Genomic DNA, 27148 nt, shown 5'->3' on the forward strand with positions numbered 1-27148 from the left:
TGACTGTTGGATGTTAGGATTTTTAAGGCAAACATGGTGTGGAGTTCAGATGAAGGAGTTACGATATCATTTTTTATTGGTTAAATAAGAGATGCATGCATAGTCTGCTTAAGAATAATATATCGATCCTGTCGATTTGGTTGCTTTTCTATTGCATTTACTCCAAAATGAATGCAAGTGGGGTTTTTTGGTTTATGCATAATTCTCGAGGACTCTGAATACAAACAATTATTTGGGATTGCACAAGGCTTCCAAAATTATCGTCTAAGTAAAAATGCATCTTATTTTTATTTTTTAAAAATGCATCTTTTAGATAAAACCTCAGAGCTTGCTGAAAGCATCTCCGTGTTATCTAGCTTGAGAGGATGACCAGCAGATGCAGCAATGAGACTAGATCTCAGCTTCCTCCCAGCCATCCTGTTCCCACAGCACTAATAATTCATCAGGTGCAGTGGCTATCTGTGGGATCATTGCTATATAAACCCATGCCTAGAAACTATTCAGTTTGACCCCACCTAGGAAAAAAGTAGCATTTGGGAGAGCAATCAGAAATTCAATCAGAATGGTCAATGGTGGTCTAGCTTTCAGGATGGCCTAACGCTGACTCTCATGTGGGGCAGTTGTGTAAACTCTGCATGATTTAACATCATCATGAAGAGCCGAATGCCTAAACTAATGGCTGGTGATCAGCCCTATAATGCAATTTGCTTAGCTCTTCATATTTTCAATGAATGAATAACATACCAAAATGTAAATATTGAAAGATTTCTATGAAATATCTTGTCTTTCAATTTCTTGTAAAAAATCAAAAGAACTGACAACCATAGTCCACATTTCCGCATGGCAAAGACCCACCATAGCTGACTTGAAGCTACATGATTTAGATGGGACATTCCTTTCCCTGTGCTCAACCCAGTGCCTGTGTCACTCAAGTTATCTATCTGGCCCCTAGTTGGGATTTGTTTTGAACACTGATCTGGAGCATTGGGAAGAAGATACCTGATCTTCACATAGTCCCCAACACTTTTTTTATGACTACATACTAAATTATCACTATGGCAAAGCTGATGACTGATCTATGGCTAATGCACACAGCAAGTGTTGAACAACCATCATATGTGTTTATGTTTCTATTCATAATTGTGTTTAGTCTTTTATTTCGAAACATAAATCAAAGCCCTTCAGAAGGGTTTCTTTTTCAGTTGCTGTGATTAATGCAAGAAATTGTATGTGAACTACTGAGTTCCCTGGGGTGAAATTCAAATACTCCTGCAATGTGCAAAGAATACTCATGCTTCCTAATACTAATAAGCAGACAAGAAACACCCTATTAGCAGAGAGAATAATCTAACTAAAACACTGTGTATATGGCTATGTGTAAAAACTATCCTGAGCAACTGGAAAAGCATCTAGATGGAAGGGAGGCCTATAATTAAATCTTATCCTGAGATACAGGAAAGCAAAAGTTTGACTTGTTAAGACATGGGTATCATTGTATATTTTTGAAACCATGGTTCTTTTAATTAAATATAATAGGCTTTCAGGCAAAATTCACATGACAAGGTTTTCACATGTTTAGCCACCTGGCAAAATCTTATCAGTCATAGCCACATCAAGCAGCTTCTGTGAAGCATTTAAACAAAGCTCCATCTCTCCTTTGTAGCTCTCTGTGATGATCTCCATCCTTGGTGGTCGTATTTATTTTACTGAATTAAGATTATTAGTTGAATGTCAGTCTTCCAGTTTTGATGGTGAGCTCTTGGATAAAGCTTTTTTATTTTTTTTCACACACCGTGTATCTGCCCAATGAAAACAATTAATATTATTGAAAGAAAATGGATGGATAAACAAGTTAATGAATATTTAATAATTAGGTATTAGGCACATTGTGGGAGGCAACTGTATATCTGTGAACACAGCCCTGGGTAGAGTCAGAATACTTGGAATTGAATTTCGGATCCAGTACGCAGCTCTGAGACACTGAACAAGGAATTTTGCAGATGGACAGCTATATTTCCTCATCTATTTGCCGAGCAGGGCTATGATAAACATCTCATGGCATAATGCCTATAAAGTTAACTTTAAACTGTTAAGTGCTCATCAAGTAAAGGAGCTCATGGAGATGAAGAATTCTATCACTTTCAGAAACTAATAACAATAAATTCCATTCTTTTTAATAGCTCTCTTGGCTAAAACTTGCAAACATGGCCAATAACTTTCTTGTTTTTATATTTGTCACTGGGGCCCTCTCAACAGAGATTTGCCTTAGTGTTGATGTTGTTTCCACGGGTTCCACTGTGAAAAACCAAGATGGCGGTGTACACGTCAAACTGCTCAGACTTGAAGTTAGATTTTTGGCAGGAGCTGGGAATGGAAACAAGGAAGTTTGAAGACAGTAGAGAGAAAGTTATCAAGGGATCCCAATTAAAGAATACAAAAGAAATCTAAGCAAATTCTTACCATTTATAACGGGAGAGGAGGAGAATATACGTAGAGGTGAGAATGATGTGCTAAAATCCTTGTTTATCCACATAAAGCACGTGACCTTGGAGCCTCGATATTCTCACGTGTAAATTGGGAATGAGGATAAATAGGCTTTCAGGTGTCAGGCATTAAATGACAACCTATCTAGAGCATCTGGTACAACATCTGGCACATTCTTTCTAGAGGAAGTGTTCAGTCTCCCTGTGAATGCTGAAAACAGAGTGCTAGATTGGCAGTCACGGTTTAGCCTGAGGGAAGATTTAATGTTGCTTTTCACGTGGGACACAGCCCCGGCAGTCTTCAAGGGAAGTTATTGCATCTGGCCCCAGAAGCAGAGCTGACATTTTTGACAGGGCCTTAAGTACAGCTCTCCCTGGGGTGTCATAACCGAGACAAGATGGGGCAGGTGGCAGTAATTGGCATCACATCCACTCAGGGATTGGATATAACCTGGATTACCATGGAATTCTTTTTTTTTTTTTTTTTTAAAGAACAACTTCTATGAATCTTAGCCAGTTCTAAACCCTTTGATAATTATTTCTATCATCAATTACACAGCTGAAGGTTGAAAGGAAAGGCGGTATTTTCTTAGGAATAAGACTTGACCCTATAGTTCCCATAGAGAGCAGTGTGGTGTTAACAGCTACCAGTTTGCCAGCCCTGTTTTACTGTTCACACTTACCAACCAGTGCTCAGACCCACAATCCAGCCAGGTGGATGGAGCCACAGGTGCCACTCTGCTTCCTGATACACTCCAGGTGACCTCTGTGACTCCACGTTCCTTGGACACACCATGCTCTTTCATATCCTCATACCTAGCTGCTTGTGATTCTTCAACTTAAAAAGAATTCTCTTGCCTTTCCCACTTCTAATAATGTGCATCTTTAGAAGGCAGCAAAGACTAAACCTAGAACCTAGGGCACACTGCTTGTCCTTTCTAGTCCTCAGATTTGCTACATGCAAAATGGAAATAAAATCTAGCATAGAGAGCCAAAATCAGGCTTCAAGATAGTATGTGCAAATGGCAACACACAGTGTGGCAGAAATAACCATGGGGGTGTTTAGGGCTCTTGAACCAGCCCTGCTCTTCCCCTTGCCATTAATAGCAGCACAATGTTGCATTATTTTAAGAAGAAAGAGAAATAGATAGGTAGAGGGGGAGAGAGGGAGAGAGATACCCAAACCAATACTTCAATGTGAAATTGGCTGATAGTTTGATGGAGAGACAGAGGATATGGTTACTTTGCCTAGCATCATTCACCTTCAACACAGGTCACTTTTCAGCTCTATCTAAAAGCCTAATTATATCCTGAGTGGAAAAATAAGAAGATATAACATTTATAAAGAAATAGGATCGGGGGATCCCTGGGTGGCTCAGTGGTTTAGCACCTACCTTCAGCCCAGGGTGTGATCCTGGAGTCCCGGGATCGAGTCCCATGTCAGGCTCCCTGCATGGAGCCTGCTTCTCCCTCTGCCTGTGTCTCTGCCTCTCTCTCTCTCTCTCTCTCTCTGTGTGTGTGTGTCTCTCATGAATAAATAAATTCTTTAAAAAAAAAAAAAGAAATAGGATCAAATAAATAGTAATCATTTTTAAAGGTCTGTCTCTGTATTTAGCTAGGGTTCTACAGAGAGACAGACCAATAAGAGAGGGGGGTGTGTATGTGTGTGTGTGTGTGTGTGTGTGTGTGTACAAAATCTGTCATAAGGTACTGGCTCATGAGATTATGAAAACTACGAAATCCTCTGATGTGCCATCCACAAACCTCTCAAAGCCCTGTGAGGCAGAGAGCTGATGGTGTAGGTTCCAGTCCAAGTCTGAAGACCTGAGCACCAGAAGCATGAGGACAGAAGATTAATGTCCCAGCTTCAACAGTAAAGTGAACTCAACCCTCCTCCACTTTTTTGCTCCATTCAGGCCCTCAGAGGGTCAGATGATGCCCACCCACACTGGAGAAGGTCATCTCCTCTACTCGGTCCACCGATTTAAATGCTAATCACTTCCAGAAACAACCCTTACAGACACACCTACTAATAATGCTTAATCAGCTATCTGGGCAGCCCTTGGCCCAGTCAAGTTGACATATAAAATTAGCCATCATGGTCCCAAAGGCTTAGGCCAGGCAGGCATTTGTGAAGAGTGAGGGACTGTGGAAGCACCTGCACTCTGCTTCTGGAGAGGAGGTCAATCCAGTTCTCATTCAGGGACACAGGAGACGGGGCTTATGCAAAGGACATCCTCCTTTCACCTCACATTAGGAATCATTGATTTAGCAAGTATTTAGTAAGCATCCACTCTGTATCAGGTAATGGCAAGCAAAGATGACAAGATGATATTGAAGTCCCTGCTCTCGTCTAGATGACACCTTAATGTAGGAAAACATATCCACACTAATGTACTGTAACCATGAAAGTAGTATATGTGAAGCTAAGAAAAAAGGAGAGGAAGAACTATGGTAGACTGGGGAGGGGGCCATAGAAAAAGCCTGAGAGGGATGGGATTTCTTAGAAACAAAGAACTGACTTTCCAGTAAGGCAACGTGGATATTTTCTCACTCTCCTTTTCTTTTTAGTTATAAAAGAAAACATGAAAACTTCCCATTTGAAAGTAATCTCAGACAATAAGTCTTCACTTACTACTTCCTGTCAGGAGAGTCCAGAAATAATAAAATCACAGTCCTGGTGAAAGTGGGCATGGCTCAGCCATCCTCAGAGAGCAGGGAATGAATATTCAGATCTGGAAGCTACGATAGATTTGGTTGTTGTCAAGAAGACAGAAAAGCAGAAGAATACATATTTAATGATAATCCCTTATAGATAAGCAGAAGCCTTTTTTCTAAATTATTAATACAGATAACAATTGGAGTAATAATAATGATGATAATAGGGCTATTAACCATGTGCCAGTTCCTGTTTGAGGCACATCCTGTGCATAATATCATTTCATGCTGATAACAGTCTGTTTTATTCACATAAGTATCCAAAGGGCTTTGTCTAAAGAGCCATGAAAAACTGTGAATTGGTTCTGGTAGGTACAACTCTCAGAGAAGCTAAAGGAGCGGAGCAGGCGGGAGAGTGGGAGGAAGTCATCAGTGAGGGGAGGGTGGCGGTCATGGCTCCAGATAAGACCAGAGCAGTCAGGATTCAGGCAGCTCCAGGTGTTAACAGGCAACATGTCAGAGAGTGATCTTAGCTCCGGCACAAATACTAATTAATTTGTTTAATTGTTCATTCAACAAAAAATGTTTTGCCATCAAGCATATGTTAATGACAATGCATCAGTGAGTAATTACCATTAATATTAGAGCACTATTACGTGGACAAAGATCCTGGGAATCAGAGAGGTGGGTCTAGTCTCCGGCTATCTAGTGATGCCAACATGGTCCCAAGATTGGGCTGGTGTAGACTAGAGGCCAGGTACATGCGCTTTCTGATCTAACCCAAATCTTGTGTTCTCCATGCAGGAAAAGAGAGGCCTAACCAGGAGAATAACTTGCTCCAATCTAGTGGCAAAGTCACAATTCAAATCAGGTCACTAGCCTCCTGGGCAACTGCATTTTTAAGGTGTGAAGCTACTGTATGTCAGAAATCAGATTGACATGGCTCAGCCGTGGCTTCAAAGGTTGAAACTGGGGTCAGTCCTGCACTGATCACAAGTCCACGAAGATGTAAGGAAGATGCAATCCCCAACCCCCCAACCATGTGATAAATAGAACTAGACGAGTTGATGTGCAGGACTCAGTACAGAACATCTCCACTTGTTGCAAAGCAAGTCAGAGCCTAGGCCTGCCCAATAAAAGAGACAAAAGCATTTTTTTCTGCAGAAAAATAGTTATTTTCATCTCAAGATCAGGCTGCTTTTCAAGGGTCCCTTTCACCCTCACAACTGAACTTTCACATACAGCAACTGACAAACACCCACAAAAAGAAAAGATGACTCCTTAGATTTGATTTACTTTTATGAAGCATGGGGCTAATGAATTGCATACTTTCTATCAGTTTTTAAGGCTATTTTATGAAGGCAAAAGAACTACCCCCAGAGTCTTCAGACAGTTTCTCAAAAACTCCAAAACAGGGACACCTGGGTGGCCCAGTCAGTTAAGCATCTGCTTTCAGCTTAGGTCCTCATCCTGGGGTCCTGGGATTGAGCCCCGCTTCTGGCTCTGGGCCCAGTGGGGTGTCTGCTTCTCCCTCTCTCTCTGCCCCCCCACCCCCACTTGTGCTCACTCTCTCCCAAATAAAAACGATCTTAAAAAGCAAAACAAAACAAACCTCCAAGCAAAACACTTCAAGCATCAAGCAGCAGAGTACGAAACAGAGTACTCTTACCAGTCATCTGAACAAACTGGTTTTTAACCCTGGTCTACTGTAACCATGGGCAAGAACCATGGCCTCTCTGTTTTGCTTTCCTTCTCTGTAAAGAGATGAGCTCTAATATCCCTTGCTGCTTTACCTTTCTGCAAGTTCTAAATTAAGAGCCTGCAGAAAGTAGATGAGGTTATATCAAGGCACAGCAGCACACACCATCTCGGGACAGGACTGGGGGTCACAGAAAGAGGTTATCCTCAACTGTCTTCCCATCCCAGCCTAACTGCCAAAGGATCCTGAAGGGGAAATTCCAGGCTCATTCCCAGGCTGGTTTCTTAGGATTCCTCATCGCATTTAAGCATACAAAAGGGGTTTTACATATATTAATATTTGCATATCCCAGGTCCTAACTCTTCCCCACCAAAGTCGAACACTTTTATATCTCCATCAACTCTTTACAAAAGGTTATGTAACACCTCAAGTTTATAAATTAAAAGTACAGGATATAATTTGTATCATTTTTAAAGAAAAAAAAAGTCAGGGGGGATGTGAGTAGTCCAAATGAATCATGTCAGAAATAGAATATGTCGTATTCTATATATAAAATATAATATGTATAATTTTGAATTTAAATATTCATCTCATTTGCAATCACGTTTTTTAAAGTTCTAAATTAACATAGGGCAAAATTAAGTTTCATAGGAGTATAGTTCTCTGCACTGTAACACATGCATGGTATGCATATATAGAGAGATTTGTGCGGTCACCATGCCAACAGTCACGATACGGGACGGTTTCTTCATTCTCTGTAACTCCTTAGGCTGTCCCTTTGCAGTTACCTCCTTCCCCCACACCTGACCCTTAAGCAACCAACTGATGTGTTTTCTGTCATTATAGGATTTTTTTCCCTTTGGGAATAACATATACATGCTATCATACATTATGCAACATTTTGAAACTGGCTTCTTTCACTCACCTGTGGGATTCCTTCAAGTGGTTGTATCAATATTTCATTTTTTTTAATTTTTGAATAGTATTGCATCATAGTGATGTACCACAGTTTATCTACTCACCCACTGAAGGACATTTGGGTTGCTTATAGTTTGGGTCGATTATGAATATAGCTGCTATAAACATGTATAAATTTTTGTGTGAACATAAGTTTTTATTTCTTTGAGGGGGGGGAATTTCCTAAAAAAAAAATGAATCACATTCTGTATCTAGCTTTAACTTTGCAATAAACTGTCAAATTGTGTTGCAGAGTGGCTATACCATACACAGGCATGTTTGCGTACATACATTAAATTGACCCATATATTCCTTAACTGGCGCCACCTGTCTCTTGGTTCAGCTCCATCCTCTTTCTCAAGTATTCCACCCTATTACCCAGCCAAACCGCCAGATCTGCACATCCCCAAAGCCCCCAAGGGGCCCATACTTATGCCTCTGTTTCCTCTGCCTAAAATAGACAACCTTCCTGGAAAACTTACTATTTCTAAATTTGGACTGAGTTTCAGTCCAAACTCTGCTTTAGAAGGTTAAGTCTTCCTTAACCTTCTTTCAAGCAGAATAATGCTTTTTGCATTGTTCCCTAGTCACACTTCCTCCTCCAAATTCTATCAAGGCAGGAACAGAATACTGTTTGATGTGCTAACATCAGTCATTCACACATTCAGCAAATATTTATTGAACATCTACCAAGTCCTAGATGTTGCCTACATTCTGAGCCTTGAGCCCACCCAGCGTCTGGCACAGGATTAGCAGTCAGATATATCCTGAGGGCATGGCCTAAATGACATGGTCAAGGCGGCACATGCTTTAAAAATTAAAAACTGGATCTATCAATTGCACATTTGGTTATCTCTTATTAAACTACACCTCACCCAGAGGCTACTGAATTATTTTAAAACTCGCTTTGGAGGAAAGGAAATATTTTATTAATCTTTATATCACATGAACTGACACATAGGTGCCCAGAAAATATTTGTTGGACTTGGTAGAAACTATTTTACAGGGGTCCGTTTGCCATCTGATACAAAATCAAACTGTTTTTAAAAACATTTTATTGGACACTAAAGTTTTTGTTTTTATATTGAAAGATTTAGTCCAACAAAAATTATGTCTCCTCATCATAGTGAAGGTTTTCTTAAAGGAAAACCTATTCTCTCATTTCATATTTCATGCAGTAAGCATATTTCCTCTATGGCAGTTCATTTTCTTTGGCACCTGAGATTAGCTTAAATAATTGAGGAGAGTCTGCAACAGCCGTCTGTGATGTCTGTTCTAGCATCTAGATAATAAAGCATTGTGGTAATTCAGTCATTTTGTTCAAATAGCTGCTTGTTTTAATAAATACCTATTAAACCTGTTGTTTGGCTAATATATCATTTATTCATCACACACTCAATGAGTGCCAGCATCATACTAGGTGCTGGGACTGCAGAGATGAATAACACAATGTCCTGGACATGCTGAATAAGAAAAGGACACTGTGTAATCTAGTCCAGGAAGGATGGGACAAATGGTCACTAAGTGAATGCATTCTGCAGAACTTTGAACACTACCACCTACCTCTATATCGTTGTCTGTATTCTTTTGTTTCAGGTTCAACCAATTCAAATCCCTTAAGGGTTTTTAAAGAATTCCAATGAAGTATATTGGATTGAGCCAACATTCCCACATTTTTCAGGTACTCCCTGAATCTAAGTATGATTAATGTTCTTCTAAAGCACTTTTAAAATGAAGTTAAATTTGATCAAGAATGTTTTGAAGCAGTATATTCTTAAATTGTTTATATTACAAAGTAGCTTAACTGGATACCTGGAGTATTAGACATTCTCTCTGTCCCTTTCATTAGCCACACCTAGACAAGTATCTGTAGTAAGTTGGTCAATATGTATAACCACCACCACCACCACCACCTCTTTCCCCGTGGAGCTCACCATCTCAAATGCAAACACAGACAGGAAAATGTGATTATGCTACAGGAGCACAAAGAAAAGAGGCATTAAGGGCAGCCCTGGTGGCCCAGTGGTTTAGTGCCACCTTCAGCCCAGGGTGTGATTCTGGAGACCTGGGATAGAGTCCCACATCGGGCTCCCTGCATGGAGCCTGCTTCTCTGCCTGTCTTTGTCTCTCTGTGTGTCTGTCATGAATAAATAAAATCTTTAAAAAAAGAAAAGGAAAAAGAAAAGAGGCATTAGCTTTGCATGGAGGAAGGAAGTCAGGAATGACTTTATAGAGGAAAAGTCACTGAAATGAATCTTGAAGGATTAGTAGGTGTTTATCAGACAGACATGGGACTGGAAGCATTTATAGAGGAAAAGCAAGGAGTCAGAAATGGCCTGGGCATATTGAGGAAACTCAAAATTTATGAGTATTTAATAATGCCCAGAGGAGCTATTAGAATCTATCATTGGTAAAATATATGGAACCTTCCTCTATTTTTTCCACTGATGCATTTGAAGTAGCTTGAAAGGTGCCTGAGTCATAGTGGGTGCTCACCAAGCACTGTTAAATGAGAAGCAAGAGGTGTTGGCAAGCAGGAGGCAAATAACGAAAAGACAGAACTGAAAGTTGAGGTCAGAAAGGGGGTATAAGGGTCTGGTGGTCATAGCTGCAGGAGTCATTAGATCTTGGAGACTAGGATTCAGGAACACATTGAGAGCATTCATGTTCCCATCTTCCTGAAAAACAGCTTTATATCCAGTACCTAGGCCTTTGCCTGATGCATGTAAGAACTCTATCAATATTTGTTGAATGCAAAAATAAAGCTTTTCCTTCCCAAATGTGATTTGTACTTTTATCCCATTCAATCTGAGAGTAGAGACAAACGTGAGAGGGAAAAGCTATAAACTGTCTAACATGCTTTTTCTACAATTTTAATTTTTCTTTCTCTAGAAGGAAGAAAAAAAGAAATAATAAAATAAGAATAAGGCCATGCATACATGGTAATTAATTTTTGGCAAAGTCTCTCAGAATATACAGTGGGGGAAAGAATAGTGTCTCTAATAAATGGTGCTGGGAAAACTGGGTATGCGTGTGCCAAAAAACAAAACCGGACTCCTAGCATATGCCACACACAAAAATCAACTCAATGGATTAGGAGACTTAAATATAAGACCTGAAGAAAACAGGAGAATAATTCCTTGACATTGGCAAGAACTCCTGGCAATCATTTTTTGGATCTGACACCAAAAGCAAAGGTAACAAAAGCAAAAATAAACAAATGAGACTACATCACACAAAACCTTCTGAAAACAAATGGAAATCATCAAACAATGAAAAAGCAGACTATGGAAGAAAATATTTACAAACAGCATATCCAAGAGGGATTAATATCCAAAATATGCAAGAGACTTCTACAACTCAATAGCAAAAACACCCAAGTGACCCAATTAAGAAAGAGGCAAAGGATCTGAATAGATATTTTTCCAAAGAAGACATACAAAGGGCCCATAGGTACATGAAAAAGTGCTCAACATCTCTAATCATCAGGGAAATGGAAGTCAAGGACACAATGAGATATTACCTGACACCTGTCAGGATGTCTATTATTAAAAAGACATTAAACAGTAAATGCTGATGTGGATGCAGAGAAAAGGGAACACTTGTACCCTTTTGGTGAGAATGCAAACTGTTAGAGCCAATATGGAACACTATGAAAGTTCCTCAAGAAATTAAAAATAGAACTACCATAAAATCCATCAACCCCACTGCTGGGTATGTATTCAAAGACAATGGGATTACTATCTGGAAGAGATATCTACACTCTCATGTTCATTGCAGCGTTTGCACAATAGCCAAGGTATGGAAACAACTTAAATAGGCATTGGTGGATAAATGGATAAAGAAAATGTTAGATTAGATGACATTTTAAAATATATATAAAAATAAATATATATAGGAACTGTGGGAAGATGGCAGAGTATGAGGATGCTAAGCTCACCTCCTCCTATGGATACAACACATCAGTGTGAATAACTCAGAAATTGACCCAAAGATGCCAGAACAGAGTCCAAGACTAATGGTAGAAAAGAGGCCACATCAAAGAGGTAGGAAAGGCAAAGAAAGTGGGGAGTGAAACAAACCACAGCCATCCATGGGTGGGAGGGAGCCACAGGCACAGAAAAGGACAAGAAACAGATGATCACACTGGGGAGTCCACACAGGAAAGGTGCATCCTCACAACATTTGGCATTGAAAGCAAGAGGAGCTGATTTTTGTGAATTCTTACAACCAGGGGGAAAGAAGGCCTGGAATTTTCACAATCAGCAGGCTAGGTTCTGGGAGATCCTGGAGGGTGTTAGGATGCTGAGTTTTTGTCCTTAGAGAGACAACATGACAAACAGCCTATAGAGATAAAGCATAGAAGCAGCAATTTGAAAAGTGCCTGAAGCATACAGGAAGAAGAATTATTTACTCAAGTGTGTCTCAGAAGAAGACTCCTTCAAGAACAAAGGAGTTTGCAGATGCCATCTCCCCCCACCCCAAGCATAAACACACAGCCACCTGTGAGGACCAGTAAGGCACTGGCATTCGTGACCTAACTTGCTTATACTATGTCCTCCCCCCTGCACTTCAGCAATCTGCCTTGCGCAGTTACACTTGCCTCAATCCCGGTGCAGCAGGTCCACTCCCAGAGAAAATCAGTACAAATCTCACCAACATTGCATTTCCCAACCCGTGTGTTTTGGAGGAGTTCTTGTCCCAGTGGCAGCAGTGGTGGCAGTAGCAGTGGGCCTTATGGAAACCCAAGATGCACCTTGTTAAGCTTGCACCCCTACCCATGTGGCCCCAGTCATGAAGGTGGCAGCAGGTATAATTTTCCAAGCAGACCTGTGTGCACCTTATTAAAATTGCCTACCTCACCCTGGCCAGAGAACAAACACTGCCCATAACCAACAAGGGAAGCCTCTGCAGATGACTTGACTGAAGGAAAAAGCAGCTAAGACAAAATAGCAGGACACACATATCACACATAGGAGACACCTCTGAAGCACCAGGTTCTGGTGAATAGGGAACACTACATGGCAAGGCACTACAGGATCTCTTTTTCATAAGGCCATTACTTTCAAGATCAAGAGATGTCGCTGACTTTCCTAACACAGAGAAACAGACACAGAGAGTTAGACAAAATGAGGAGACAGAGGATTATGTCCCAAATAAAGAACAAAACCATAGCAAGAGACCTAAGCAAAATAGATATAAGTAATATGCTGGTTAGAGAATGAAAGTAATGATCATAAAGACATTCACTGGATTTGAGAAAGGAGTGCAGGACATCAGTGAGACCCTTAACAAAAAGATTAAAAAAGAGTCTATCAGAGATGAGGAACACAATAATTGAAAGAAAAAATACAAGATATGGAATAAATAGCAAGCTAGAGGAAGGTGAGAAACAAATTAGTGACTAGTCCCTAATCTGGGGAAGGAAACAGATAACCAGATCCATAAGGCACAGAGATTCCCCAACAAGATTAAACCAAGGAGATCCACACATAGTAATGAAAATGGCAAAAAGTAGTGATAAAGAGAGGATTTTAAAAGCAGTGAGAGAGGAGCACCTGGGTGGCTCAGTCAGTTGAGCATCTGCCTTTGGCTCAGGTCATGATCCCAGGGTCAAGCCCCACATTGGGCTCTTTGCTCCATGGGGAGCCTACTTCTTGCTCTTCTTTTGCCTGGCACTCCCCCTGCTTGGATGCATGCTCTTTCTGTCAGGTAGATGATAGATAGATGTTAGATAGATAGATAGATAGATAGATAGATAGATAATTTCAAAAGCATTGAGAGAAAAGAAGACAGTTAGATACAAGGGAAGCCCCCTAAGGCTAGCTGTGGATTTGTCAGCAGAAATATTGCAGGCTAAAAGAGAGTGACATGACATATTTGTAGTGCTGAAAGGAAAACTCTGCAGCCAAGAACACTCTATCCAGTAAGACTGTCAATCAGAATAGGAGGAGAGAGAGAGTTTCTCAGACAAATGAAAGCTAAAGGAGTTCATGACCACTAAATCAGTCCTACAAGAAATGTTAAATGGGATTCTTTGAGTGAAAGAAAAGACTAAGTGAGAGCATGGAAAATAAACAAAAAAGCAGTAAAAATAAGTATGTCTATAAAATCAGTCAAAGGATTCACACACACACACACACACACACACACACACTGTAAAATAACACCATTAACTAAAACTTGGGGGAGAAGAGCAAAGGATGGGTTCAGACTTAAGCAACTCTCAACTTAATACAGACTGTTGTATGTGGAAGATATTATATGGAAATCTAATGGTAACCACAAATCAAGAACCAGTAATAGATATACAAAGAATAAAGAGAAAGGAATCCAAGTATATCACTAAAGAAAGCCAGTTAACCATGAAAGAAGGCAAAAAGGATCAGAGAAAAATTATAAAAACAATGACAAAACAAGTAACAAAATAGCAATAAATACATATCTACCAATAATTACTTTGAGTGTAAATGGACTAAATTCCCCAATTAAAAGACACAGGCTGACAGAATGGATATGAAAACAAGACACATTGATATGCTGCATACAAGAGATATATCAGAACTAAAGACAAATGCAGATTGGAAGTAAGGGGATGAAGAAACATATATCATGCAAATGGATTTCAAAAGAAAGCCTGTCTGATACTTATACAGACAAAATAAACTTTGAAACCAATACTGTAACAAGAGACAAAGAAGGACACTATATAATAATGAAGGGGAGAATCCAATGGACTCCACTTGGAGTGCCACTTACATCAATGGACACATTACCCAAACAGAAAATCAAAGGGAAAGAGTGGCTTTGAATGACACTGTACCAGATACATTTAACAGATATATTCAGAACATTTCATCCTAAAGCAGCAGAATACACACCCTTTTCAAATGCACATGGAACATTCTCCAGAATAGATTACATAAGGACAAAAAAACAAGTCTCAACAACTTCAAAAAGATCATACCATGCATATTTTTTCTGACCATGGAACCATGAAACTAGAAATCAACCACAAGAAAAAATTTGGAAAGAATACACATACATGGAGTTTAAACAACATGCTACTAAAAAATGAATGGATCAACCAAGAAGTCAAAGAAGAAATAAAAATGGATATAAATGAAAATGAAAACACAATGGTCCAAAATCTTTAGGATACAGCAAAAACTGATCTAAGACCGACCTGAAGAAGCAAGAAAAATCTCAAATACACAACCTGACCTTACACCTAAAGGAGCTAGAAAAAGAAAAACAAACCCTAAACCAACAGAAGGAAGGAAATAATAAAGATTAAAGCAGAAATAAATGATATAAAAACAGATTAAAAAAATAGAACAGATCAATGAAACCAGAAATTGGTTCTTGGAAAAGATCAACAAAATTGATAAACCTCTATCCAGACTCATCACAAAGAAAGACAGAAAGAAAAAGGAGAGAGCGAGCAAGGACTCAAACAAAATCACAAATGAAAAAGGAGAAATAACTGACATCACAGAAATATAAGTGATTGTAAGAGAACAGTATGAAAAATTATATGCCAACAAATTAGACAACCTAGAAGAAATAGATAAAATACTAGGACCATTTAACCTACCAAAGCTGAAGAAATAGAAAATTTGAACAGACCAATCACCAGCTATGAAACTGATCAGTAATAAAAAAAAAATTTCCAACAAACAAAAGTCCAGGACCAGACAACTTCACAGGCAAATTCTGCCAAACATTTAAAGATGAGTCAATACTTACTCTTCTAAAACTCTTCCAAAAAATACAAGAAGGAAAACTTCCAAGTTTATTCTATGAGGCCAGCATTACCCAGATAAAAACATTACAAAAAAAGAGAACTACAGACCAATATATCTGATGAACATTAGAAGCAAAACTCCTTTAAAAAATATATTAGCAAACCAAATCCAACAATGCATTTAAAAAAAAAAATCATTCACTATGATCATGTGGGATTTACTCCCTGGAGATAAGGGTCTCTCAGTATTGGCAAATGTATCAACATGATACATCTCATCAATGAGAGAAAGGATGAAACTATATAATTATTTCAATAGATATGGAAAAAGCACTTAACAAAGTACAACATCCATTTAGGATATATACATATAAAAACCTCTGCAAAGTAGGTCTAAAGAGAACACATCTCAACATAATAAATTCTCATATGAAAAACCCATAGCCAACAACATATTTAATGAGGAAAAACAGAACTTTTCTCCTAAGGTCAGGAACAAGACAAAGATTTCCATTCTCACCACTTTTATTCAAGATAGTACTAGAAATCCTAGCCATAATGATCAGACAACAATAGCAACAATAAAAAATAAAAGGCATCCAAACTGGTAAGAAAAAAAATAAAATTTTCACTATTTGCAGATGACATGATACTATATAGAGAATATTATTAAGACTCCACCAACAAACTACTAGAACTGATACATGAATTCACTAAGGTCGCAGGGCACAAAATCATCATACAGAAATCTGTTGCTTTTCTATACACTCAAGATGAAACAGCAGAAAGAGAAATTAAGAAAACAATCTCATTTACAATTATACCAAAAGTAATAAAATACCTAGGAATAAACTTAACCAAAGAGGTGAAAGTCTTGTACTCTGAAAACTATAAAACACAGATGAAATAAATAGAAGATGACACAAAGAAATGGAAAGACATTCCATTTTCAGAGAGTGGAAGAAGAAATATTGTTAGGATGTCTATACTACTCAAAGCAGTCTACAGAATCATGCAACCCCTATCAAAATTGCAGCAGCATTTTCACAGAACTAGAACAAACAATGCTAAGATTTGAATGGAACCTCAAAAGACCCTGAATAGCCAGAAGAATCTTGAAAAAGAACAAAACTGTAGGTATTATAATCCCAGATATTAGGACATACTACAAAGCTGTAGTGATCAAAACAGTAAGGTGGAGCACCCGGGTAGCTTGGTTAGTTAAGTGGCCTACTCTTGATTTTGGCTCAGGTCATGATATCAGGATTCTGGGATTGAGCCCCACAGTAGGCTCCACCCTCATCAGGAAGTCTGCTTCAAGATTCTCTCTCGTCCTCTGCCCCTGTCTCCACTCACTTCCTCTCTCTAAAATAAAAAAATTAAAAAATTAAAAACTTTTAAAAAGCCAGTATGGTACTGTCACAAAAATAGATATATTAGATCAATAGAACTGAATAGAAAACCCAGAAATGAACCCATGATAGTATGGTCAATTAGTCTTCAAAAATCAGGAAAGAATATCCAATAGGAAAAAGACAGTCTCTTCAACAAATAGTGCTGAGAAAACTGGCCAGCTACATGCAAAAACAATGAAACTGGACCACTTTCTAACACAACACACAAAAATAAACTCAAAACGGATGAAGAAACTAAATGTGGGACCTAAAACCATAAAACTTGGCAGCAAGTTCTCTGTCATTGATCATAGCAACATCTTTCTAGATATCTTCTGAGGCAAGGGAAACAAAAGCAAAATGAACTATCAAGGCTACATTAAAATAAAAAGATTTTGCACAGCAAAAGAAAAAAAAAAAACAATGAAAGTAGAAAAACAACCTGTGGCATGGGAGAAGATATCTGCAAATGACATACCTGATAAAGGGTCAGTATTGAAAACATATGAAGACTTTATACAATTTGACATCAAAAACACACAATCCAATTCAAAATGGGCAGAAGACACAGACATCTCTCCAGTGATGACATCCAGATGGTCAACAGACATATGAATACCACCAGACAAATGCAAACCAAAACCAGAATTAGATGTCACCTCATACCTGTCAGAATGGCTAAAATCAAAAACACAAGAAACAAGTGTTGGCAAGGATGTGGAGAAAAAGGAACCCCCTTGCACTGTTGGTAGTAATGCAAACTGGTGCAGTCACTCCAGAAAACAGTATGGAGGTTCCCAAAAAAATTAAAAACTACTCCACAATCCAGGAATTGCACTAATGGGTATTTTCACAAAGAATACAGAAACACTAATTCAAAAGGATAAATGCATCCCTATGTTTACTGCAGCATTATTTACAATAACCAAACTATGGAAGCAGTCCAAGTGTCCACTGGTAGATGAATGAATAAAAAGGATACAGTGTGGGGGGGGGGGGTGAGAGAGGGGATTTTCGGTGTGTGCATAATGTAGCCATAAAAAAGAATTAAATCTTGCCATTTGCAATAATATGGACGGAGCTACAGAGTATAATACTCTAAGTTAAAGAAGCCAGTCAGAGAAAGACAAATACCATATGATTTCACTCATATGTGGAATTTAAGAAACAAAACAACCAAAGGGAAAAGAAAGAAACCAAAACACCAGACTCTAAACTATAGAGAACAAGCAGATTGTTACCAGACGGGAGGTGGGTGGAGGAGAGGGTGAAATAGGTGAAAGGGATTTGGGGTACACTTATCTTGATGAGCACTGAGTAATACATGGAAGTGTTGAATCACTATATTGTACACCTGAAACTAATAGAACACTGTATGCTAACTACACTAGAATTAACATTTTTAAAATATTTTATTTATTTATTCATGAGAGAGAGAGAGAGAGAGAGAGAGGCAGAGACACAGGCAGAGGGAGAAGCAGGCTCCATGCAGGGAGCCCAATGTGGGACTCCATCCCAGGACTCCAGGATCACGCCCTGGGCCAAAGGCAGGTGCTAAACCACTGAGCTACTCAGGGATCCCTAGAATTAAAATTTTAAAAACTAAAAACTATATATGATATGCAAATATACTGTACTAATATACATGATATATATAAATATATCGAGAGAAAGTTTATATATAATGGACTGTTATTCAGTCTTAGCCAAAAAAGGAAATTATGGCATATGCAGCAACATAGATGAGCCTGGAGGGCATTATGCAAAGTCCAATAAACCAGACCAGGGAGGGAGGGGAATTGGGAGAGGTTAGTAAAAAGCTACAACTTCCAGTTATAAGGTGAATAAGGTCTGAGGACCTGATGTACAACATGGTGACAATAGTTGGTACTAATACTATATAATAGCAAGTTGCTAAGAGAATAGAACTTAAGTGTTTACACAGACACACACACACACACACACACACACACACACCAGGGGCAGGGGGAGGTGGCAAATATGTGAGTTCATGGTTCTGTTAATTAACTCAATGGAGAGAATTCTTTCACAATATATACATGTATCAAGTCATCATGCTGTACACTTTGAATATATTACAATTTATTTGTAAATTATATCTTAATAAAGCCGGTAAAAAAAAAAAGTAGAAACAAATCTTGCTGTCCTGGGATATGTCCACTTTGGAGCTGCATCCCATGATTATTTGAATGTCTTAGAGGAAATCATGTTCTGCATTCATCTTTGGTGATATTAGCTCCAGAATTTCTACCCTCCTAATGATTTAGGAGAGTCAGTGATGCAATAGAACCAACTTGTATTGGGAATTTTGCTAGCCAGTTGTTAAATTCACCCATCTCTAAAATCAGTCATGATGGGAGTAGTCACAGTATAAAGACCAACAAACACTACAGAGCAGGGTTGCTTTTGTTTTCTGAGAGCCAGTTCACACCATCTGAAGAATTGATTAGAAGCTACATTTTCATAAAAAGCATACCGTTTTCCTTTCCCATATGTGCTTTCCTGGACAATGTGTAAAGAGAAATGATGAAGAACATGAAAAATCCCAAAGCCACCCCTTGATTACACTACTTCACTTGGTTGACCAGTTGAACCCCTGGAACTCAACTGCAGACTGGACACCTTTGCACCAAAGGAGATGCAAAGGACTTCCAGTAGATTCCTCAAGCTTTGAGTACATATGGTCACGTTGTAATACACAGGATATTGAACTGAGAAAAATGTTCAAGGATCAATTGATACATGTCTATAAAACTATAAAAATGTTGCCGTATCAAGCAAAATTTGTTTTCCATTACAAATGTAGTTATGTTTGGCATTATGAATGGTGGCCCTGCACAGTGTTCAGTTCTGGAGCATCTGAAAAGCAATCATTATGTGTGTTCCTAACTCCCACAGCTCCTCCTTTAATCAGATGAGCCTTTCTAGCCATTATAAAAGGCTCTTTAGCAAGAGTTTGTGAAACTCTTCAGTGCTCCCAAATCTGCCTTCCATCTCAAGCAACACCCCAGGCCACCCAGATACTCTCATGCTGCCACAACCCCCTTTCAGGCTTGGCCACACTTCTTCTATACTTTACAGTCATTTTATTCTGTATTTCTTTGGCTCATCCTCAGGTAAAGGAAAGAAAAAGCAGCCAGCTGCAGAGTATGACTTACTTTGGGAAATCCTTGCAGGAGAAACTGCCTTTGACTTGGAGAAAGTAAAGGACTCATATAAAGGTTTGTTATGGGACCTTATATTTGGGTGTGCACTGAGATTACAGTTGGAGATGTGCCAGTTTGAAGTCAGTCAGTCTTGAGTGGAGACTGCATAGGCTCTGCCCAATCTCACCTCTGAGATCTTGACCAGCGCATGCAAGCTTTCTCCTCCTCAATGCCCTTCTCTTGAATATGGAGATAAAATCAATGCAGCACAGGCTGGTTAGTGCTGCCTAAATTAAACAGTGTCTGGTATAAAAGAAGATCTTAATAAATGCTTTTTATTTTTTTAATACTGTAAAACCTTAGCTCAAGGGAAGTTTGTGTCATATATGGTACGCCTGTAGATCATTGTAAAGAATGCCATCATTATTTAGAAAGTGAATATCACAATGCCTGTGTAACAAGGCCAGCAAGAGAGTTACATGAACACCAATCATAAACACTTACATAGAATTAATAGCACTACCCAGTAGTCCAAGCACTTTACACATACTAACTCATTTAATCAAGAAAGTAATCCTGTGAAGTAGGAACTACTTTCATCATTTCCAATTTACAGATCAAAGGCATTGAGACAAAGAGAGTTTAACTTATCCAAGGTCATTCAGCCAGAAAGCAGCAGAGCCAAGATTTAAACTCAAGAGTCTGACTGTAGTAGTATCTATGCCCTAAACCACTAAACTATCTTGCCCTTTACAATAAAGAAAGCATGTGTGTGTGTGTGTATTGTCTCACTGACTTTACAATAACCCTGGGAAATAAGCCACTTCAGAAATTCTCTGGCATTCTTCCCTTTGGACTCTAGCTTGATTTGCTCTTTCTGAATCTTAGTCTTGGCTATGCCTAGGGCTCACAGCATTCAATTTTGCTGCCGTGAAGTTGGAGACTGAACTTCCTACTTAATCTACTTTCTAGAACTGTGTATATAACACATGGCCATCCCAGGAACAATAGTCTCTGCTGGTCTCTGTATGGGTGACAGCCTGGGGTTTTAATCAAGGCTCTTTTTTGGTTGCAAGCAAAAAAAATTGCACAAATGAGCTTAAGCAGGAAAAACAAGAAAAAGTGGAATTTATCCAAAGGAGACTCAGATATTCCATGGAAGTCAGAGAAAGAAAATATACTCAGAAGAGATTAAAACCTGGAAAAGAGAAACCTGTCAAAAAAACTCAAGTCCCAAACTGCCTTAGGCCCTCTCTCTAGGACACTGTAGGAGTTCAGAATGAGTTGCCCCAAGATGGGATGCAGATCTGTTTGAGCTGAAAATAATCAAGTCCAAAGACTCAGGAAGAAACTTTGACCTTCCTGCTATATACCTAAAAGGATTTATATAGAAGATCTACTCCAGGAAGGGAGCTATCACTATGGATAACTACAATTTAATGTGAACTAGGGGTGGTAGTTAATTCTGTTAAAATTCTTCTGTATCTCCTGTCAATTTGATTCTTAGACTTGCCAGAAGAACCTGAAAGGGTAGAGATAAAATTTCCTCCCCAACAACATCATGCCTCACCTCGTGTTTTCTTTACATGTCTTCTTTTCTTTCTACAAATGAGTTTTCTCTCATTTTCTGGATGTGGTAAAAGACGGCCATTCTATACCTTTGGAGTTTACACGTCTCACATACGTGACCAGAAGAATACAGCTAACATCTTTGAATCTCAATGTTAAATCCTGAATTAGGAGAATATGATTGACCCTTTTGGGGGTCACATGCCCACTCTTGGCTCTGTAAACCATATTGAAGGGTAGTGTTGGGGGAATAGGGTCACACAGTAAAATTGTGGTGGCCAAAGCCCTCACCTGTTGGAACATGGCAGTTGTCAGAAAAAGAGGTGTGGCTTAGTGGTTGAGCAGAGAGCCCAAGAAAAAAATCTACTGTATATGCATAAAGGGTCTGCCTGGATCATATCTTCCTGCAATAAGGACTTTGACGTTTCTCAGCTCCATCCCCTTTGCCATTAAGGTCCCAGTGATTATGTTATTCACTAGAAATCTTGCAAATACCTTTTTATCATAGCAATGAAGAATCTTTTCCAACATAAAATTCTCTATCAGAACACACAGTTCAATACAATTACAGCTCAGTATGGGCAATGTAACCTAATGTACACTATAATAGATGGGGGACATTCTCAACACTGTGAACTGCGTTTTTCAAGATGTTAAGATGAAAGTTTAAAATGTTCTCCTGTTTTAAAATTCAAATTTTTTTCAAATGTACATTTACTTATCGCATGGAATCTTTGTCACTCTTACAAAGGAAAAACTGTTCAGATCCTACCTTCAAATGAGAACATTTTTTGCTCAGCAAACATTCGCTACTTGCAGAAATATTGCTGAGAGCAGGAGATGATTGTTTCTGCGACTGCTCAGAGCTGGTGACTCTTTGCCAGGTGACTTTAAAAGTCATTAGTTATACTCAAAAAGTACATATTTAAACAAAACTGAGGTTTTTCTTAAAACAATATCAGTATTTAAAAAAAAAAAAAAAAAACCTTGAGGAATGGAGGGCTTGAAGAATAATGTAAAACTGAATGGAAGGCTAGGGTTTCTTCTCTCTCATGTCTCTGGTGATGGGGTGGTGGGCTTCTTCTAATATTAGGAATCCCAGCACTTCTCTTCCTTACCCAAAGAACTCAAGCAAGTGGTCCAACCTCTTTGAGCCTCACTTTGCCATTTTAATTTTTTTATTTTCATTTAATTTTGTTATTTTTAGAGAAGGAGAAAGAGCACAATGGGGGAGGGGCAGAAGCATAGGGAGAGAGAGAATCTTAAGTAGGCTCCACATCTAGCATGGAGCCCAATGTGGGGCTCGATCTTGCAGTCCTGAGATCATGATCTGAGCTGAAACCAAGAAACAGATGCTTACCTGACTGAGTCACCCAAGCACCTTCACTTTCCCCATTTTTAAGTAAGAATAACTATGCCTACCTCTTAGGATTGTGGTGAGCATTACATATGATAATGTGTGCAAGATTCTTAGAGTTCCTGCATAATAACATATGCTAAATGAATATTTGTTCTTTTCTCTATTTATCCAACCATTTCTCTATCACTGGGCCTGCTCTATTTCACACTGGTCCATTTCATAAGAAGACTTAATACCTCACTAACCTGAGATTTATATGACATTTTTACTAATTGGCTCTGTATCCAGACATCTACTGTGTGCCAGGTAACATGGGAGAAAAGAAGGAACAATTAAATTCTCCATATCTTTTTTTGACCTACATACATTTCTGGTAAGAAGGTGCTACTATCATTTGTCTGTGACCAAACACAAGATAGTACATTATAAAAAGAGACTTTAGGTGATATGAGAGATCATGTGGTCAAACTGCCCATTCTTCTCAACCCAACCTCTACCTCTGCCAACCCAAGGACCCTAGTTATATCCCATAAACCTATGTCTAGGTGGCACCCAGAGTAAAATTCATTGATGTGTATTCTGGATGTGTTAACTTGAATTCTTTGGCTATTAGTGAGTCTTTTCAGGTTTTCTTAGGTTCATTTGCTATTTTTATGTTTCTTTTATAATTACTTGTCAATGTCTCTTATCTACTATGCTGTTAGTTGATTATCTTCCTTGAATTAATTTCTAAGAGATCTTCATATATGTTATTTCTCTATCAAATAGGTTTGAATAGCTTTTCCCAGTTTATTGTGAGATAACTTTTCTTTTTACCAAATAGTATTATTTTTAAAACTTTAGATATTCAAAGAAATTTTTTTAAACATTTTGCTATTCAAAACCAGGTATCTGGTTTCAGAATTTATGGTTTTAAAATTTTTTATTCATTTCATCTCTAGAAAGATGTTATAAACAACTATTTCAGATTACTGTAGGGTAGATTATTAGGACAGAAGAATTTATTGAATGAAATACAAATAAACAAATTGGGGTTAATGAGCAAGATTCAACCCAAATGAAGTCCAGAAAGCAGCAAATCTGTCCCAGAGCATAAATTTAGACTTCATGATGAAACAGGATTCAGTGTTCAGAATTCTATATCTGAGGCCATTTGCCACTCTGCTCTTTCCAATATACTGTCCGTGGCCTTTCAAATAAAGACTCGGACCTAGATGTGGAGAGACAGGGACCCTTTTACAAGGACCGGCATGGATTGTGAAGGCTCAATTAGAGCAGGAGGGGATGCTGAAGAAATAGATTTCCTGGCTCCAAGGTGCTAGCCTAGGGCACTTTTAATTTCCCTCCCCTAGAGGCTGGGCCAGTTTTGATTTCATGTCTCTCTAGCTAAAGTGTGCCCAAGGTAATTTTGCAGTAATGCAGCCAGTGAATATCCATGTAGCTATACCAGAAGCCACCAACCATTAGGAGGAAAGTACCTCTCATGTCCTGAGCACCCGTTATGCAACAGACATCTTATGTGCCTTATCTCTCATTTAATTCTCAATAATACTTTGTGATAGCAGCACCTGGATTGCCCAATCGGTGGAGTGTAGGACTCTTGATTTTCAGCTCAGGTCATGATTCCAGGATTGTGAGATTGAGCCCCATGTCAGGCTCTGAGCTGGGCATGGAGCCTGCTTGGGATTCTCTCTCTCTCTCTGCCCTTCTACACCTCCCCCCACCCTTTCATAATAATGCTTTATGATAGGAATCAATATTCCTATTTCACAAATGAAGGAACTGAGGCTCAGAGAGATTAATGGTTGTCTTCAGTGTTAAAAAGCTAATAACTAGTGGGGGCAGAATAGGAACTCAGGTCTTTAACTCTCAAATAGGAGCTTTTATTTACTGTCTCATAGAACTTCTTGTGGCCAATGGTTCCAATAAAAGCCAAATTCTTTTTAGTCAAAACATACCTCCCAGGGGCTAGTACTGAGTATCATCTCTCCACTCTAAAATTCACAGCTTTCTTTCACTGCAGCCAGGACATGCATCTCTCTGATTGCTGTGGGAAGTCCCAGAGCTGGCTAAAATAGGCTACAGCCCTTTGAGCTGAGCTAAAAATAAGAGTCAAGCTTCTGGAGGGATTTGATCTCCCACTTTGGCTGTTATTTCATTAGTGGAAAACACTGCATTGCCCTTTCCCTGACCTCCTTTGCAAAGAAGGAAATGCTTCTCTACACCAAGACTCCCAAATCTAAAAGAGAGCTAATGAGGTCATACAGTCCAAACCCCTGCATCCAAAGCAATATGGTACATCTTCTTCAAGAAAGATAATTCTGTCCTCTCCTATTATATGCAATTTCTTTTAGACACTTGGGCCTAGTCCAAGAAACAAGAGGAAAATGTCATTGAGGGGCTTTAGCTGGTAGGTGGCATGTTTTATATACACCAATGAGAGGTAGCATAGATAATTAAATTGAGTGTTCAAGTTTGGAAAAGTCAGGACACCTTTGTGGTAATTCAAAAGATGATGAGGATCTAAACTGGAGCCTACTAGCAGCAGTAGGAATAAAGAAGAGGGATAAATACAAAGAAATAAATGTGATTTAATTATATGAATAGAAATACCAATATCATAACAAAAATAATAGTTTATATTTATTGAATGCCTATTATGTCCCAGATCATAACTCAGTATCAAACATGATAACATTTTATGCCCTCAACCAAACCTAGGTAGGTTGTATCATCTTCCTTCCATTAAAAAAGAAGAAACAGAAATGCATAGGGATTAACTGGCTCCCCAGGTGTCACGGCTAGCATAAAAACAAAACCAGGATTTGACCCCAATTCTGTCTGATTTCAATGTCATTGCAATTGTGTGGGACAATCAATGGTGAAGAGAAAAGAGGGAGAGCAGAAGAATATAGAATAGAAAAGGAAAAAACAAGATTCAAAGTAAAGTATTGAGTTCAGTTGGGTGATTTAGGGTTGCTGGAGATGTTGAGTGTTTGGAGATGTCTGATAAGGATTGAGAAACCCACAGTAAATAGTGGTGGAAAACATGATTCAGGAGGGTATTTAGAGTCAGATGAGGAAAGTGTTGGGATGAAATCCTAGAGAAAAACTGGGCTCTAGCAGTGGGGATATGAAGGACACAATATTTTTTAAAGTGGGGGACAAGGAGGAGGGGCAAGATGGCAGAAGAGTAGGGTCCCCAAGTCACCTGTACCCACCAAATTACCTAGATAACTTTCAAATCATCCTGAAAACCTATGAATTTGGCCTGAGATTTAAAGAGAGAACAGCTGGAATGCTACAGTGAGAAGAATTTGCACTTCTATCAAGTACAACTTGTTTTTGGCCACTCTGCATTGAGCAAAATGACTAGAGGGAAAAACTCACCTCAAAAGAATCAGAAACAGTCCTTTCTCCCACAGAGTTACAAAATTTGGATTACAATTCAATGTCAGAAAGCCAATTCAGAAGCACAATTATAAAGCTACTGGTGGCTGTAGAAAAAAAGCATAAAAGACTCAAGACACTTCATGACTACCGAATTTAGATCTAATCAGGCAGAAATTAAAAATCAATTAAATGAGATGCAATCCAAACTAGAGGTCCTAACAACGAGGGTTAACGAAGTAGAACAAGTGAGTGACATAGAAGACAAGTTGATGGCAAAGAGGGAAACTGAGGAAAAAAGAAAAACAATTAAAAGATCATGAGGATAGGTTAAGGGAAATAAATGACAGCCTCAGAAGGAAAAATCTACGTTTAATTGGGGTTCCCGAGGGCTCTGAAAGGGACAGAGGTCCAGAATATGTATTTGAACAAATCATAGCTGAAAACTTTCCTAATCTGGGAAGGGAAACAGGCATTCAGATCCAGGAATTAGAGAGATTCCCCCCCTAAAATCAATAGAAACCACTCAACACCTCGACATTTAATAGTGAAGCTTGCAAATTCCAAAGATAAAGAGAAGATCCTTAAAGCAGCAAGAGACAAGAAATCTCTAACTTTTATGGGAAGAAATATTATATTAACAGCAGACCTCTCCACAGAGACCTGGCAGGCCAGAAAGGGCTGGCAGGATATATTCAGGGTCCTAAATGAGAAGACCATGCAG

At 38.8% G+C, this 27148-nt stretch overlaps 1 long non-coding RNA gene across 19 annotated transcripts in view; it reads right to left on the reverse strand.

Annotated features, from left to right (window-relative positions):
- LOC119864794 overlaps positions 1-27148 on the reverse strand; it is a 293914-nt gene that overhangs the window by 35014 nt on the left and 231752 nt on the right. The window contains exon 8 of one of the 19 annotated variants that reach the window (XR_005368715.1): positions 2153-2364. The exons of the other annotated variants lie outside the window; for them this stretch is intronic. This is a non-coding gene — a long non-coding RNA (uncharacterized LOC119864794). Of the gene's footprint in view, positions 1-2152; positions 2365-27148 lie in introns of those variants that run through there. 19 annotated transcript variants of the gene reach the window in all.

Source organism: Canis lupus, chromosome 13 (assembly GCF_011100685.1).
Source record: "Canis lupus familiaris isolate Mischka breed German Shepherd chromosome 13, alternate assembly UU_Cfam_GSD_1.0, whole genome shotgun sequence".
In the NCBI taxonomy this organism is placed as follows: domain Eukaryota; kingdom Metazoa; phylum Chordata; class Mammalia; order Carnivora; family Canidae; genus Canis; species Canis lupus.